This window comes from Talpa europaea (genome assembly GCF_964194135.1).
Source record: "Talpa europaea genome assembly, chromosome: 14".
NCBI lineage: Eukaryota > Metazoa > Chordata > Mammalia > Eulipotyphla > Talpidae > Talpa > Talpa europaea.
In genome coordinates, this window is record NC_140082.1 from 42637237 (window position 1) to 42655361 (window position 18125).

The window sequence follows — 18125 nt, forward strand, 5'->3', positions numbered from 1 at the left end:
AGAACTCTCCAGGGCAAATCAGAGTACTGGTAAAAAGGCAAAAAACTGGGTGCTCAGTAAAGGAGAACTGTGTACTTCAGAAACACCAAGACAGACTCAAAGAGGGTAAATACATTGTCCAAGTTCACATGACTATAAATGTTCCCCCAGGACAAGAAGATCCCTCTAGTTCAGTGTAGATTCTATTTCTTGAAAATTTGAAACTATTTTGAAGTTACTGCACAGAAAACTAAAGGAACATCAATGTGTTTTAAGAGCCAAACTGATTAATTTCAACACCACCAACCCCTGCCTTATTAAGCCATAGAATACAGGGCCTCCCTGGTGGCGCAGGCAGTTGAGAGCAGCGCTGTGAAGCTGTCCGCAGCCTCTGCAGTGCCGGTTCGATCCCCGCTGGCCTCGGAGCAACCCACATGGCGAGCAGACCTCTGCTGTCTCACCTGCTGCTCTCCTCAGCAGTGTATTTTGTCAGTCTGCCTGTTCTGTACCCTGCTCTGTCTCTGCTGAATCCTCTCACCCCCCAGCCCCCGCTCATCTGGCCTGTACCCTGGCTCTTGTATAAATAATAAATAAATAAATAAATAAATAAATAAATAAACCATAGAATACTTCAGCTAAGCCAGTACTGAAAATGATAAGCTTGTATGAAGAAGGTAACAAGTGAATAAATGATAGTGAATACTTTGAAAGACTCACAGAGGTCTGGGTTTAAGACCCACCTCTGCTACATGGCACTTTGCCAGTTTGAATTATAATATGTAGTTAATATACCAAGCACTAGCATGGTGCTTTTCCCTTAGTAATTGCTCAATAAATGTTATGCATGGTAACGTGACTATTTGGAAACATATTTCTATTTGGATGAATGAGCTTTACTTTTGAAAATACAGCAATCAAAGCTGATCCTAGGCCTCCCCGGTGGCGCAGCGGTTGAGCTCTGGGTTGCGAAGCTGCCCGCGGCCTCTGCGGCACTGGTTCGATCCCCGGCTGCTCCCCTGCTACCAGAGGAGGGTCCCACATGGCTCGCAGACCTCTCCTGCCGCCCGCTGCTCCCCTCAGCAGTGTACTTCGGTCCTTCTGCCTGCTCTGCTCCCCGCTCTGGCTCTGGTGAATTCTCTCACCCTCCCGCGCTTCTGACTGTACCAGTGCATGTATAAACAAAACAGACAAACAAACAAATAAATAAATAAATAAAAACATGCCTCTACAAAAAAAAAAAAAGGCTGATCCTTATGACTTCACAACAACATGTCTATCTCAGTTTCTGTTGGGCAGTACTTCAGGACAATTTCAATGGGAACCCCTAGAACAGGCTCTCTCAGGTGGTGACTGTGGAGCTGTCAGCTGGGGCTGTGGTCCTGTCAGAATCAACGAAGGAGAATCTGCTTCCCAATTCACTCACATGGTTATTGGCAGGCATAAGGGGCTTGCTGTCTGTTGTCTGGAAATCAGTCAGGCTCTCAATCGGGCAGTTCACAACATGGCAGCTGGCTTCCCCCAAGCAAAGTTGGGGAGAGAAGAAATGGGGGGAGAGGACCAGCAAGTTGGAACTCACTGTCTTTGTGTAACCTGATGTCAGAAGGAAGAACTCATTACTTTTGCCATATTTTGTTTATTAGAAGTGAGTCAAAAGATTTCATATATACTCAAAGGAGAGGTATACAAGGGAATAAATATAGGAAGAGATTTACTAGGCATATATTGAAATTTCAAATAAGCTGTCCTGTTGATAGCACAATTCAGAACTCTGTCTCAAATAGAAAATACAAACCCTGATTGAGGAACTCCAAACTATTCAATGACAAATAACTTGTAATATGTGTTAGTAGAGACATAAAACCATGAACATTTTTGATAAAACTTGTTTTTTCAGTGAAAATGTGAAGAGGCCATCAAAGGTCTATGGCAGTGAAGAGTTTAACCAAAATCTGAGCATATGCTGTAACTTTCAAGGTTCACACAGAGCCTAGGATTTGGAGTAGACTCTACTCCATAGAACTCTACACCAATGTTAAGTCTCTACAAAATGGAAGCTTCTAGTGGAGAAACAGCACATGCTGTAGGCTGGATAAATTCATACACATGTGATAGGACACTTAATCCTAGAGAGTCTGTAACTTGGCTATTTTCACCATTGTCTCCTTTCGCAAACACAATATGGGAGCGATTTTTCTATGATGTTGGAGAGTCCATGTTCTTTCATGGTTGCAATACTGAACAATTCTTAAAAATGGGTATGTATGGTCAGTAACTGTATTCAGTACATTCAATACATTAAATATTTTTTTTTGTTTTTTTCACTTTAAGTTATAGTTATTGAAGAGTAAATGTCCCATTGTCCAACCCAGGGAGACTGGTGCTCTTTAGAAGGCAACCTTTTAAAAATGCCTTATACCACTAGCACCATTACCATCCCTTCCCTAATTCCTTCCATCATGTCCTATTGTTGATGTTTATCCTTCGTGATCTCCCAAATCATGGTAACACACAAATGAGAGAGAATTACATTATATTTATTTTGGTTCTACTTTTCTCAATTTAGATGATTCAGGATGGAAGTTTTCTTCATGTATTCAACAACAACAACAACAACAATCACTTAAAAATCTCCCATCTAAAAAGCTCTCAGTGAGAAGTATCTGCTTTTGTTTAAGGTTTGGACTCATTAGTTTTAAATTAGAATTAATGTTTATAGTAGGCATTCATGGCAGAAAACTATCTTGGTAAAATACTAAATGGTAAAATAAATACAGACATGCTATATGGTATGCCTAGTGCACTGTGTAGTACATCACATATCTGTTTCTTGGGAATTACACATGATTAAAGACAATGGTTTTTTCATAAACTATACTGTGCCAAGCTCTTATTTCCTGCAGATGTGAATGGTCCACATGCATGAATGCCACATTTGAATGTAAATCTCATAGATTATGGGATGATGCTGGATCACAGTGGTATATCCAGAAGACACTCAGTTGGTTGGACATTTTCTAATAGTTTCAATTTTATCAAAAGCAAAATCAAAGCTATTTTCAGTGCAAAACCAAATTCTAAACAACACCCACTAGAATTAGGAAAGCAACATTTCATCAGAAAATCACCTGCAGAATTTAGAATGCAATTTAGAATTACTAATTGGTGTGTTAAATGGATGTATTCACAAAGTGCTGAGGGGATGAGTCAACACTTCTGAAAGAACCTTAATTTTAGGATTTCTTGAGTGAGTGCTCCAAATTATAAGCCTACCTATACATTAGTGCATGCGTTAGAAAAGTCAGTTCACCCAGACATTTGTTGTGTGCATAATTTTGAAAAGAATAAATACTACTTTGGAAATTGCTCTGGTTCATTTTGCCAAAAGAAACACCCTTTCTGGGCACAAAGCCATTAGATATTTGCCCTGCTTTCTTTGTGACAGTGGGACCCTGAAAGATTGTTTGCAATTTTATCAAAGAATTCATTGAACCAGAGGGTAGTCAGGGAGAACATGTTGGCTATTAAAATTTAGAAGGTGGGATCTGAGATTCCTTAAAAGAAAATTACCTTTTTGTTATTTATTTAAATTTGAATTCTATCATTTCACTAACCATACAACTGTCACTTCTTATCTGTTTTTATTTGGGTTACTGCTACAGTCCCCTAAATGTTCTCATTTCCTTCAGCCTCACTCAGTATAGTGGGTCCTGCACACAGCAGCCTGCAAAAACTTTGAGAGTTGCTCAAACAGCTGAGTCTGGAGGTAAGAGAGATCAATCCAACCATCCAGGTATGTTTGTACCTGAGTACAAGCCTCTGACCTCTCCAAGATGGGAAGGGAGGGACATAGTCAATTCACCATTGCAAAACCTGTTGGTGTCCTCATGAAAGAGCACCATGTTAGGGGCTCAATATTGGTGTCTGTTGCTGATTCAAATTGGGTGGCTCACAAGTCGACATGCAAAAGTAGCAGTAGCGAGCTAAACCTTGTGCAATTGGCATTCATACTGTTAGTGATAGTCTGTCTCTAGCACTGTGGCCACATCTTGGGCCTGTCACAAGGGTTCTGGGTGACTGACAACAAAACTGGCAAAAGTTAAGTGGCCAAATGATGTTTACTTTTTCAGTGCCCTTTCTGTGATAGGTAGATGCTTTCTGGCAGCCATTAATGTATGATACAAACATCTTCACAGTTGTGCTCACTCTGATTTGTCCATCCTCATTCCTCTCTTCCAGAACTCCTTGCTCCATTCTCCCAGACCTTTGCCTTTCAGGTCACTACCTAGTAATCTGTATGTATTCTTGCCTCAGCAATGTCATATTAACTGCTCTTGGAAACATGATATTAATTTTGATGAAGTCTAATTTTCCCTTTCTATTGTCATTTAATCAGAATGAATACAGGCTCTATTTTTAGCTTGCACTCACTTCCTGAGCCAACATGTCTACACACTGACTTTGAACATTTTCCTTTCCTTGAGCTGGTCATATAGGGGAGATACACAGTGCAACTGCAGTGGGTCACAGGGCAATGTGGATTACTTGCTTATGCAAATGACACGTGCCACGTGCAAATGACATGTGCCCTCAGGTACCTGATCATGCTCCTCCATTTCCATGTTACAATGAACTTTCTAGACACATTAACTTTAGGACTTGGAGGAAGGTCTGAGAGAAATCCTACTCACATGGGTAGTTCTTGATTCATGGTCACTTGGTATTCCATAGTTAAATGCACCATCTTTACAGGGCCCAGTAGTGTACCAGGGATTATTTTCCAAAGCAAGTCATTCGCTATAAAGATAGCCTGACTTTACTCCAGAACCACAGAGACCATGATGTGATTCCTGCTGAGCTAATCATCAGTTCCACACCTGTATCAACTTTTCTCTACCAATTCTCCTAGACCACTGAATCTGCTTGATGAGATGATCCCAGCAGCAGGGCTGTGTGCATGGCCTGGACCTGATGCAGTATTCTTTCCTGCTCTGGGTGCTACTCAAAGTTTGTCCTCTTTGTTACTGGTTCATAGACTGTGGATTTTTTTCTAGATGTGAATGTGTCAGTCAGACCCAAAGAGGCCCTCTAGGCACCTTGTTTCTTTGTGAAAGATTCTTGATGTTGTAATTTGTGTTTTTCTTTTGAAAGGGGTATCCCAGAATATCCCTAGCAATGGACCCCTAAGGCTTCATTGAATTGTCCATTGAATCCTCAGAGGGTTCTTCTCCCACCCTCCAGGGCACAGGTGACTCACCCAGGCCCACAGGGTACTGCTGCCTCTTGCTTACCCAGTGTCAGCAGCAAAAAGTGGACATGGGGGCCTCCCCGGTGGCGCAGCGGTTGAGCGCTGGGTTGCAAAGCTGCCCGCAGCCTCTGCAGTGCCGGTTCGATCCCCGGCTGCTCCCCGGCCACCAAAGGAGGGTCCCACATGGCGCGCAGACCTCTCCTGCCGCCCGCTGCTCCCCTCAGCAGTGTACCTCGGTCCTTCTGCCTGCTCTGCTCCCCGCTCTGGCTCTGGTGAATTCTCTCACCCTCCCATGCCTCTGACTGTACCCAGTGCATGTACAAACAAAACAAACAAACAAACAAACAAATAAATAAAACATGCCTCTATTTAAAAAAAAAAAAGTGGACATGCTCGTGCGGTTTGCAGAACATGTGGATGGTTCATACTTCTACTATATCATGACTGGGAACAGGCGGGTTAATGGTCCTGAAGAAAAATTGAATGAATCACTCTACTCATGTGAACATGAAGTTTCTGATCTCTTTTCCATATTAGAATACAAAGAATATATCTTCCAAACCAATGGTTGTATCCCCTATATCTGAGACCTTATTAATCTTAGTTAAGTCTTTGGTAGTTAAAGTCATTTTCTAGGATGTGTTTATTTTTTTCTGTGGGGGTGAGAAGGGGGAAATAAATTGAGATATGATAGGGACACCCACCCTACAACTTTTAGGTCACCTCTACCATGCCACAGTATTAGAGAATCCCATTGGGACTTCATCACTATAACAAATCTTATCCCATAGATCAGAGACAAAAAGTAGGGTTACTCTGTTAACTATATCAACTCTAACTTTGTGTCAGAAATGAGGATGATATTAGGCAGCTCCAGGGGGAGCCTACCTTGAGATGAAATTTAGCCAGGACTCAATATATTATTATCTGGTGCCCTCTGGTCCCACCCTAGTGGACTATCATAATGCTTTGAGTCTCTGGATGTCAATATGAACTCAGACTTAATTCTCAAAATTTCTGTTTTTTCCCCTTTCCACAGTGTGTGGTAAACTGAATAACAGGCTACAGGTCTCTTGAGGAAGAAATAGGGAACTGTCACAAAATACATGAATCAGGATGTTATAGATTTTTAGAATCTGGCCACCTCTTAGGTTAAAAAGGCTCTGAAGCTGAAAACTGGCTCAGATGTCTGTTGATTAAGCAAGAAATGATTTATTAATGGGAAAACTTTTGCCAGACTTTCATTCCTTCATTCTTAATTTTTTCTTCTTTTGGAATGATAGCTATCTAGCAGTACCTTGGTCAGCTTCTGTCTAAGGCAATGGTCAGCATCAGCAAACCATTATAAAATCTACTTCTCTCTACCATCTGCTTTTATAAGAAATCTATATTTGAACATACTCACATTTAGGCTTTTTGTGTTTTCCCTTACCATCAGTCATAGAAGATCAGGAAGATTTGCCAAGGTTGGCCATCACATCCTTCAGATTTTTAAAAGTCGCCTCAGCAATGAGTTTGTCTCACCCCATGGGACTTTGGTACAGTGGCATGGCACCCATCCTGAGAAAATGCCACCAAATCAATGAATTGTTGCTTATACAGTTTCTGATGGAATTCTTGCTTATCCAGTTTTCCATTCTAGTGTCCTTGATCAAGTATCTTTAAAATTTAATCTCAAGAGAACTTTGCAAATATGGCTTTTGTTAGTTCTGGGGGTTAGTTGTATATAGTCTCTGTCTTGTGTTCTCAGGCCCTTCCCTGACCATAGCTGTGTTATCTTGGAATTTAACTGAATTGTTTTGCAGTAGGAGTGAAGATGTAGGCAGAGTCTAAGGTGGCATATTTTTCTTGTGGAGAGGAGAATTCTGCAGCATCTTTTAGTATGGTCAGTGTACTAATACTTACTAAGGAAAAGGTGGGATTTTTGTGCATGCCCAGAGGATGGGGGTAGGTATGTTGTGGCATCAACAGTATCAAGAACATCCATCTAGGTCTCTCTGCCTTGAAGGAATATTCATCTCTGGAGCACTACCATGATCACAGTTAGGTCTCAAGCTTGCCTTTAAATTGTGACTGGCTTTCAGCTACAGGTGGCTAGGACATCTTTATATGCTACTGATGTGGTTTGAGTTAGTGCGGGGTCCTTGGGTTCACTCTGGGAAAGGTTTCACCAGAGCTCCCATTTCAGCGACAGGCGACGAGTTTCCCAGGCGCGTTTCCACATGAGAGAGAAATGTTAGTTGTTTAAAGGGCAGGTTTATTAGGGAAGGGATAAAACAGTTAAAGACACTTGCATAGACACAAGTGGGCAGGAAGTGCTGCCCCAGAAGGGTTAGGTTTGTTAAGAGAGGCCTGCATGGTTGCAGGCGGGTGGCCTTGACAGGTCACGGGCAGGCAGGAACCTGCTGCCCTGTATAGGAGAGAGTTGGTGAAAAGAGGCACCTGCATAGTCACAGGTGGCAGTGGGAGTGCTGCCCCAAGCCAGTGCAGAGACTGCACTGATAGAGTCTTCTTCTGTTTGGGAGGGGCTCATTCCTTGTGAGCTGTCAGTTGGTTGCTAATTTTGGATAACTATGGAGAATTTGAAAGAGACCTGAGATTCTACAACAGGTTCAATCTCCATATCTTTACCTTTGGGGTCTGTTGGGCTCAATCTCCATATCTTTAGAGTGAGTCTCAGGGATACTAGTGTCCACCACACCTGAGGATACTTGTTTCCACAACTGAGTTGATGATTATGCTAATCTTTTCTGCTCCCACCTCTTTGTGTGAGCCAGCTTTCTGCTACTGGAGGCCTTGTGATTCTCACACTTGATTATTAAGTGCCTGTTAACAGTTCTCAGTCTCTTCATCTTGAACAAGGAGTCAATACCAGCCAACCAAACCTGTTGTGTTTGGAGACATTGTTCTCCTTGTATTCTCAAATGTTTTTATTATTACACCAACTACAGGATTTGCCTCCATAGAAACATTTTTAAGGTTCTGAGCCAGTAACACATTAAACAATATAACTGTACATTGTGCTAGGACTATACAAGTGCTTCCTACCTGCCAAGAATTAGAGGAGCTAATTCTTTGCCTCCATTTTGCTGTCTATTTTTGCCATCACACTAGCTGCCATTGTATTAACCCAGATCATCTGAAAAGCCAACATAAAGAGAGGGTTAAATGTGTAAGCACTTCATTATGGAAATTGCCTAAGAGGAAAGTATTAATTAGAGAGTCAGGAAAGGCTGGGAGATATGTCATACTACAAGGCAAATATGAACCTACATGAAAGAAAGGGAGAGGAGGATGGATGGATCATCCAATATAATGCATGCATTATAAGGAAAGACATCAGTAGACATCTAGAATCCTTAAATTGATTGAAAGAGACCTCCCATGTCACGCAGACATGAGACACTTTTAGTATCCCCTCTGTACTCAATCCCTGACTGGGAATGGCTTATGAGGGACATTGTCTGGGCCCAAAGAAGGAACTGAGTTTCAAAGGACAGCATCTGGGATCATAGGCCAATTATACTTCCTGTATAGATTCATGAAATTTCAACCAAATCCCTCAGAAATTTTGATATAAATTAATGAGCTGATTCTAAAATATACATGAAAATGAAAAGAACCTGGAATGCCTAAAACAATTTGGAAAAAGAACAAAGTTTAGCAGACTCACAAAACTTAATTTTAAGACTTAATATAAAACTAAGCAGCCACATATACATATGAATCAATGAACAGTATAGAGTCCAGAAATAGATACACACACAGTCTATTGATTTTTTTAATGTGCAGAGATAACTCAATGGGGAAAAGATATTCCTTTCATTAAATTATATTGAAATAATTGGCACTGAGATGCAAAAATATAAACTTACACTCTTATCTCACATCAGTACCAATATTAATTCAAAATGGATTACAGATCTAAATGTAAAAATCAAGAACTGTAAAGTTTCTAAAAATTGATATGAACCAAATTTTATAGTTTTGATATAGGCAGAGATTTCTTAGGACTTAAGCATCATGAAATATAAAAGAAAACTTTGACAGATTAGAATTTATCAAAGTTAAAAGCATTTGCTTTTGAAAATACATCAAGAAAATGAAAAGGCATGAAACAGACTGGGAGAAAATACTTGTAAAACATGTCAAGAACATATGAAGAGCTCTTTCGACTCAATAATAATAAGACAGATAGTCAAATGTTAACAAGTTTTGATCAAAGAGTATAAATGGATGACAAATAATATGACAATATGCTTAACATTAATAACCAGTGGAAAATACAAATAAAGACACAATAATATGTGTCTACATCTGTACTCAAATATCTAAAATAAAAAAGATTGGTAACACCATGCTTTTCTGAGGATGTAAAACCACTCATATATTGCTATTGAAATGCAAAATGTTACAAACTGTTTGGAAAACAACTGGTCAGTTTCTTATGCAGTTAAACATACACTTAAAATGTGATACAATAATCCTACACCTACATATTTACCTAAGAAAATGGAAAATACATATTCTCATGAAGACTTATAAATGTTCAATGCAGCTTTATTTATAATAGCCCAAAATTCAAATCTATCTAAATATTGGCATATCTATATATTTAAACAATGGAATTACAGTTTGGCATAGAAAAGAGTGAGTTTATGATATACCCAACAAAATAGATAAATATCAAAAGGCTTATGCTAAGTGAAAGAGGCCAAGTGAAGAAGATTTTCTGATTCTATTTACATGAAATTATAGAAAATAGTAATTCATAAATCTTGTCAGTGTCTCTGTGACTGCAAGCAAAACTTCATCAGGAGACAGGGACAAAAAATTACATTGGAGGCCTTTTTTAACATCAAGCTCTGGACAAATGTCCCTCTTGCTGCAATTCACTCCATTAGACATAGACTCTGGGCTTCCAGGGTAACATGTTTAATTGGGGCCAGCAAGATCTTATAAAAACAATGAATAATAATCATTACATGCCAAGAAATCTTCTAAATACTTTATGTATATTAACTCATTTTTCATAAATATTGAGAGAGTGAGATTACAATTATGAGATACATCCTATTGAGATGAAGAAATTAAGGCACAGAATAGTTAACAGCTTGCCCTAGATTAGTCAGTTAAGTGGCAGAACTGCCTCCAAAGCCCATGTCCTTAACCATATGTTTTAGGTTGAATTATGTACAGTTGCCAATGGTTAATCACTTGTAGCCTACCAAACTAGCGATTTTATATGGCTCAGCTTTTTGTAATGCTGAAGTGGCTCACACTATGTTCCTATGAACTTGAATATATGGGACACTTTTGTTCCCACAGACACTCAAAAATACACATGAACCTTTTATCTGAATTTGGCAAATACAGTATTTATATCTGAGTGTCTTTTGCTCCAGGGCGAAGACATTTTAAAATTCATGTCTCCTTTGTGAAGAAGTGGGAAGCATAGTAAATCTGATGAGGGCTTCATAGAAGGAAAACTTTTTAATGACTAGAGCTGTCAAAGATGGGTTGATGGATATCATGACAGGGCCGGTAACTTATTCCCTGAGAGGCACCGTTAGAAATGGTATATGCTATTATCCAAAAACATTTTTAAGGTTTCTTTTTGTTATTATTGCTACAACTCAGCAGGTGCAGGAGTCAGTACCCACCCCTGTGTACCCAGTATGCCAAGAACTTGTGCTGCTGTCCACTATGCTGAAGATGCCAATTTTTACCCTAGATGCCAACATTTGGAAATTAAGGGCAAAAGAATTCTATTGAGAGACAGGTCATACCTTTTGCTCCAGTTGAAAATCTTTTATCATTTTATGAAAGGTTTAGAAAGACTGCTATGTCCTTATGAAACCCATATTAAGAGCCCTTAAATTGTGTAGCCTATTTTCACAAAGACAAGTTTCCTTTTTTTCCCTTCAACTGTTAACAAAACAACCCTTATTTCTTTATTCTGGACAGAACCCGTGGGGTTCTTTCAAATCCATCATTAAATTTGCCATAAATTGACTGTAAGAGGCAATCTGATATTGGTCACTTTACATTTTTTTGATTTGCAGTGCTTGCCTGTGTTTACCTTGATAGCAGAGATGCACGCAGACCCACTCATAGCAACTAGTCAAATCTGCTGGGCCCTGATTCTAACTGGAAGTCAAAAGCTACAGCTAAATTCCACACATCAGCTCTTTCAGCTCATTCTGAGTAGCAGGACCATCATTACAAACAATGCCCTAGAAAACAAAATCAAGCAGCCCTTGGGAGGGCACTGAAAAGCAGCAGAACAGTTTTGCAGAGTAGAATCTTTTTTCTTCTGTACCATGTTCACTCACGGTTCCCCTGAGTTAGGTGAGGATAGCAAGTGTCCTACTTGCTGTGAAATTTGGTTTTACTGATTACAGCTTGTAATGATCATTCGGCTCAGTGGATCAGATCTTACTTTTCCAAAAGCCATTTTATGTGGGTGCTAATGTGTTTGTCCCTCGCTTATCCTGAGCAGTGGGGCATTCCGTTATAAGGATCAGATTGAAAGTAATTTCTTTGATTTTCTTTTGATGTTTCCAAAGGGAAGAGAGACTTTCTGCATCCCTCTGAGTGCTCTCTGACACTGGAAAGAGCTCTAGGACAGCTGTGGTGGGGAGTGCCCTATTTTCAACTGCAGATCACTTGACTGGCCAACCAGGTTGCTTTGCATGCCCTGGCCTTTGAAATGTGTCTCAGCCATGAGTCATGAGGCTAACCCTACAAGAAGTCATCATGTTCTGGCTGCTCTTAGATCACTGGAGCAGGATCCGGGGTGAGACATCCAACAGCCCTTCCTAGTACACTCTTATCAGAGGGTGGTACATCCTTTTGTTTTGTTTTGTTTTTCATTACCTTTTCTCTCTGGGCTTTTAAAGATCTTAACAAAAGCCCTCTCAGCAGAAGTGACCAAAGGCACCACACACCAGAGCCCATCCAGCCTCAGCCTCCTCTCACGTGGCAGACCACACGACAGCACACTGGCCTGGTTTGCTTTTCCTCATGGCTAGGGTTGAGCCTCTCCTTGACTGCCTGGCCCAGCCCTAAAGCAAAGGCAAGATTTCTCTATTTCCCTTGTCTCACTTCACTTCTCCTCCTTCTAGCTTTGGCATAATAATTCCCAGTTCCCTGGACTGGTTTACCTATGCAATGTATTTTTCACTCTCTTCTCCTTCAGGTTTTCCTTAATATAGTGTAGGCTCAATGTTGCTATCTGGGTGTTGATCACAGGAGAATTTTCAGGTGTTTGGCAATTAAGCATAAAAAGATCTGTGGATAATTCTTTTAACTGCACCCAGTTAGATCAGAGTTCTTGAGAGAAGAAAACACAGCAAATATTTAAACTGATGCTGGCCATCGTCTTAGAATAAAGCCACAAAAATCAGAAATAATTTATTTGTTTTGGTGTGTGTGTGTGTTAACAAAGGAAACTGCCATACTTTTGTTTGTGTGCAGCTATCCAAGACTGAAGGATGAGTCTGAGACTACATTCCATGTAGTGCTCTGACACCTTCAAACTATATTTTCTTTTCTCATCCAGATCACATTGGAAGACAATTTACTTTATTCAAAAAAAGTATCATATTCAGTGCTGAGTTTTCAGTGACTATTGGCATCCATACATGACTGAGCACAGAAACTTAAGGCTTTGCTCTTGTCATCACACATTTGTGAACATTTTCATTTTTAACCTGGGGTTCTTCAAATTTCCTAAAGGGAGAAATCCAGATGATAACATCAGATCTTATGCTACACATTAGCTCTATAAAGGTAACACCAGGGAACAAGGATAAATTAAATAACAAAATCCAGGTGAGAGCATTAAAATTGTCTTAATCCCTTCACACAGAGGGATGTCAGTTTGCTTCTTATTTATCCTCTTTTTTTGGTTTGTTTTTAACTGTTATGTATCAACTTTTATTTCATTTCAAACAGATCTCCTCATCATTGCATATTTTACAGATGTAAATCAGCGGAATGACTTAAATTTTGCTCAAGGAATTTAGTACAGTTATAACCTGCTTTTCAGAGGAGGGAACATAAAGGCGGGAAATTAGCAAAAAGCATCTATGCACAATGCCAAATCTGTAGTGAAATCTCAAGATGCTGAAGAGAAAGAACTCACTAACCAAAGCAGGTCTATTATAACCAAGTTTTGACATTTTCACTGAACACGGGATATCACTGCAAAGGGAAGAAAAAAAAAATCACTGTCAAAACACACTTGAAGCATAAAGGTGAAATGAAAGTAGTCTTTTCACAGTTGCTATTTAATGTGGACAAGGGTGGATGGGTGAAGAGAAGGGCTCTCAAGAGGGAGGCCATAAAGTTATTCCCACAGGGATATGAGATCCCAGTTGTGTGACACAGGAAAGACCATCTATGAAGAAAAGTCAGAGTTCTGTTGGACAATAGCATGTTTATCTTTAAATCCTCTGTGATGTAGTAGAAATAGAAACTGAAATAAGAAAATATGGGATTGAAATCAAACTCTACCACCTTAGATCTGTGTAGTTATTTCCCCATTTAAAGGAGAGTTACAGCTACTCCACTGTCTCAGAGGACTATGCCAGCCATCAAATGAGAAAAAGAATCTGAGTCAACTTTGCAAAGACACAAGAACAAGAGGTCCCAGTAGCCTGGAGTAGCATTTAAGCAACTATGATTTTTTTCATTCAGTAGGAGAATCTTTCTTGGCACACTCCTTAAGAAAGTAGAAGTCAGAGAACTGTGCTTTATAGAGAGTAGTATGAGAGTGAATAAAAGAGATTCATGTTGGTTTTGGTTCTTACCAATTTCAGAACAGTGGGATAGATTTTTTTTAGTGAAAATTTCAAGAAGCAGCAGTTAGAGTCATTTTTATTCCCTCTTTAAAATCCTACAGTGAATTCCTATACCTGCAGCGGAAAACTCAAATTCCTTAGAATGGCATTCATGGCACAAAGTAGATATCCTACTTTGGTTATATGAACAGGTAAAAAACTAGTTCCACTGGTCACTAATATGTGATAACAATGATACTAAATGCAAAACTTGAAAGAATATTGATAAGTATAGTCTGCCCTGAGCATTCTTTAGACCGGAGATTAACATGTGTGACAGAGGTGCTAATGTATCTTCAGAACTTTTTTAATTTTAAAAGTATACTGAAAAAAAAGTAGAAAAGACTAGCTTCACATTACGTGATTCTGTTAGTGCACACAGAGTCAGTCACTACTCTCTGAGCCTTTCCCTTGGTTTGGGAAACATCACCATTCCATCCCTTCAAAATCTTACTCTGGTGCAAAAACTGACCAATTCTGAGTTCTGGTCCACTAGGTCTCATGTAATGATAGTCTCATTTAAATGGAGGTGTTAATGCATGACAATGGCTGAATTAGTTTGAGAAAATCACACAGAAGATCAACTCTGTGCTTATTAACCAAACCCCAGCACTGCAAAAGAACTATTGTCCGAAGGTATATTGGCAGCCAGGGAGGAAGGGATCTGCATGGTTTTCTCCTTTAAGTTTAACAGCAGGGAAAACTCAGAGTGGTTCATCCTCAGATAAAAGCAGAGAGCAGAAAGGAGGCAGGAACCAGATCTACAAAACAATAACTGAAAATCTTGCATCTTCTCCCTATTTGCAACTTTTGTATTATTCTCTCCCTATATGTTTTCCTTGTCACAAATAAAAACAAAAGTTTTAAATTTAAGGTCTATTCTTCTATTTATTTTGTATGTTACTCCTAAAAGCATAGACACTTCTTGGGAGAATTACAAGGCAGAGAGGGGGTGATGAGTAACCTGTACTGTCCCCTGAAATTTCCCCTCCACCTGGAGGTATCTTCATTCTGCTGTCACATTTTGTAACATGATGCCTCAAACAAAAGCACAAAACCTTTCTTTTGGTTTTTCTTTATATAGCTGAAAAAAGTCTGGGACCAAATTAAAGGGGAAAAAGAGAAAATTAACATTTGTCATAAAAGAATACTATTCAAGAAACCTTAGAAGACACCAACAAGATGGATAAAATAAGCAAAAAAATGGATAAAGACAACAACAAAAAAGAATACAATACCCACCCATAGAAACACAGTCTTCAGGGAGGACCTGTCAGACTGGACAAGGAGTGGGTGAGGTTATATTTATTTGAAATGTGTGTGTGTTCACAAAACAACAAAAATGTTGAGAACACTACTCAATGACCAAGACTAGCTTCACTTCCTACATCTTGAATTAAGAAATGGTTCTTTTGGTAAAAATAAAAAACAGTGAAATGAAAACAAAATTTAAAAGTATATATATATGTATATATACACATATATATACACACACACGTATGTATTTATATGCACAATTACATCATGAAGTCTATTCTTCAAAGTTAACCACTCATGGCAGATGAGCTGCCTTTACCACATTCCCATGGAAATCCATCCCTGATCCACATTTATTGTACCCTTTCTCAACACTTCTCCCTTTTTCCCTTTCAGGTTAACTCCCACATTCAACTGAACCTGTTCCAAATGTGCAGAGGGGTCACAGTATAATCTGTGCCAGATCCCTTCAATTAGGACTGGCTTATTGCTGGGTGGAGAAAGCAGCTGCCTGAAATGTATGTGATTGGAAGGCAAAATGAAAAGATTGCCATTCCTAGATCTCCTTTGACTCTGCCCATGGTGTATAAAAGATGAGCTTTGTTTTGGCCTGAGAGTGGGTTGTCCAGTAAAATAATCACACTGTGATGAGAAACAGATAATAAGGAGCTTTGTTTTCAGAGTAAAATGTGAGGACTACTCTGGGGTGCAGTGTGCACATAAGAGAGGAGAGAGAGGGGTGGGGAGAGAAAGGGAAGGAGAGAGAGAGAAAAAGAAGAGAGAGAGAGAGAGAGAGAGAGAGAGAGAGATTACAGCTAATATACTATTGTAAAAGGTGGAGTGAGTGCAATAGAAGGATAATAAGAATTACTCTACAACAAATTATTTGTTTTAACCATGGATATCTGGGACTCTTCTAACATCCTTAGGTGTAGATAAGAGGCAGAAAAGTAAATTTGCACATTTGGAGGTTGCTATCTCTGTGGTCAGATGTAATCTATATGTGATAAATACAAGAACTAGGTCATAAAATCTTTATCTTGAAGGATGTTTCCTATGGAAGCATGGATCTGGATAAACATTCCATTATTTATCTTGCCACAGCAACAGCATAGTTTGTGGAACTGGAATAATGGTATGCTGAGTTTTGTTTTGCTTTTTTTTTTTTTTTTTTTTTGAGGGGTGTGTGGAGACAGGCCACAGGGTGACTTCACAGTCAAATTGCTTTATGATAGCTTACTCAGGCCTCTCAAGATTCTTTGTGCCAAAGACACCTGATTTTCTGCTATGTTCTTGCACAGGGTCACTGCCAGGGAATACTCTGGTCTTGGGTTGCTAAAAACCAAAGCCATATCACCCTAAGTCTGATTCCACGGTTCCCATATATTCATCATTGAAATGTTCTTATTCACTCAGTACATCTAACTGGAGCATTGTTTCCTTAGCACTGTGCCCTGAGTATGCACCAGTATGCACTGGTGAAAAAAACTTATATTTCTTACCCTACAGAGATAAAGCAAACATCTCAGGGCCAATTACTCAATTTTCATTTATCTATTCAATTTTTATTTATTGTACTAAGTACTATGTTGGATGCTGGGATTGCAATATGACAAAAACATCACATTCTGTGCCTTTGTGAAACTTACAATCCCATTAAATATAAAATGGTGGATGTAAATTATATGTGAGGTAAGAGCCACAAAAGCACTGTTCTATGTAAAATACAAAATCAAAAACAAAAATCAGTTGCCTTCCTATATGCAAAAAATGAACTAGGAGGAAATTAAGAAAGTCATCCCATCGATCTATTGAATGGTCCTTTTGACATCTATTTCATTCATCTCTACTCTAGTTTATATTATTTTCTTACTTAACCTTTGATTTTATTTGTTCTTTTTTTTCTAGTTCCTTTAGGTCAAAATCTTTTGCACCTTTGTCAATTTGGTTGCCAGTCTACAGTTTATTAATCAGCAATTCTGTATACATTATAGAAGCATATATTTTGTTGCATATCCATCTCCATTCAGTAGTTTGCTTTTTCATTTTACAGTTAGCATTTGATGACTAGAAGCTATCATGTTTAGTAAAGTGCAAACTATTTTGTTTATATTTTTTTAATTTAAGAAATCTTGGCCACTAGAATATGAAGAAGAGATTCTCTTCTGTTTTCTGTCAGAAATACATTGTTTAACATGTCTTATAGAAGTCTATAATTCACCAATAATTCCTTTATATGTATGGTATGGGGCTAGAGATCAGAAAACATTTTTTTCCTGTATGAATATCCAACTGATCTACTATTGAAAAAGACCATTTTTTAGCACACAACATTTAGTAATGCAGTGAGCATAAATCATACCGGAATGGGGATGCCTTTGGGCTCTCCATTCTTTGCCATTGATGTTTGTATATATTATTGAGCTAATTCATGTTTTAATTAAAATTGCTTTGTTGTCATTCACAAGTTTGAAATTATGTATCTTCCAACTTTGTTTTTTCTGCTTTTAATATTGTCAAGTTATTTGAATTTCCATGGAATGTTTAGAATTATCTTATTGATGACTAAAGAGGTTCCAAAATTTTTTATTTGGATACCATTGAAGTTTTAGGCCAGTCTGGGAAGAAATGACATTTAACTGTATGTACTGAGTCTTCAAATTCACTAAGATAGTAAAAGGTCAGAGAGACTGTGTTCTTCAGTTCACCAATAAGTATGATGACAGATGTAGGTTTTTTTCTTTTATAGAAAACTTTTAGCACATTAAATAATTTTCTACAATTTATCCTTTTTTGAG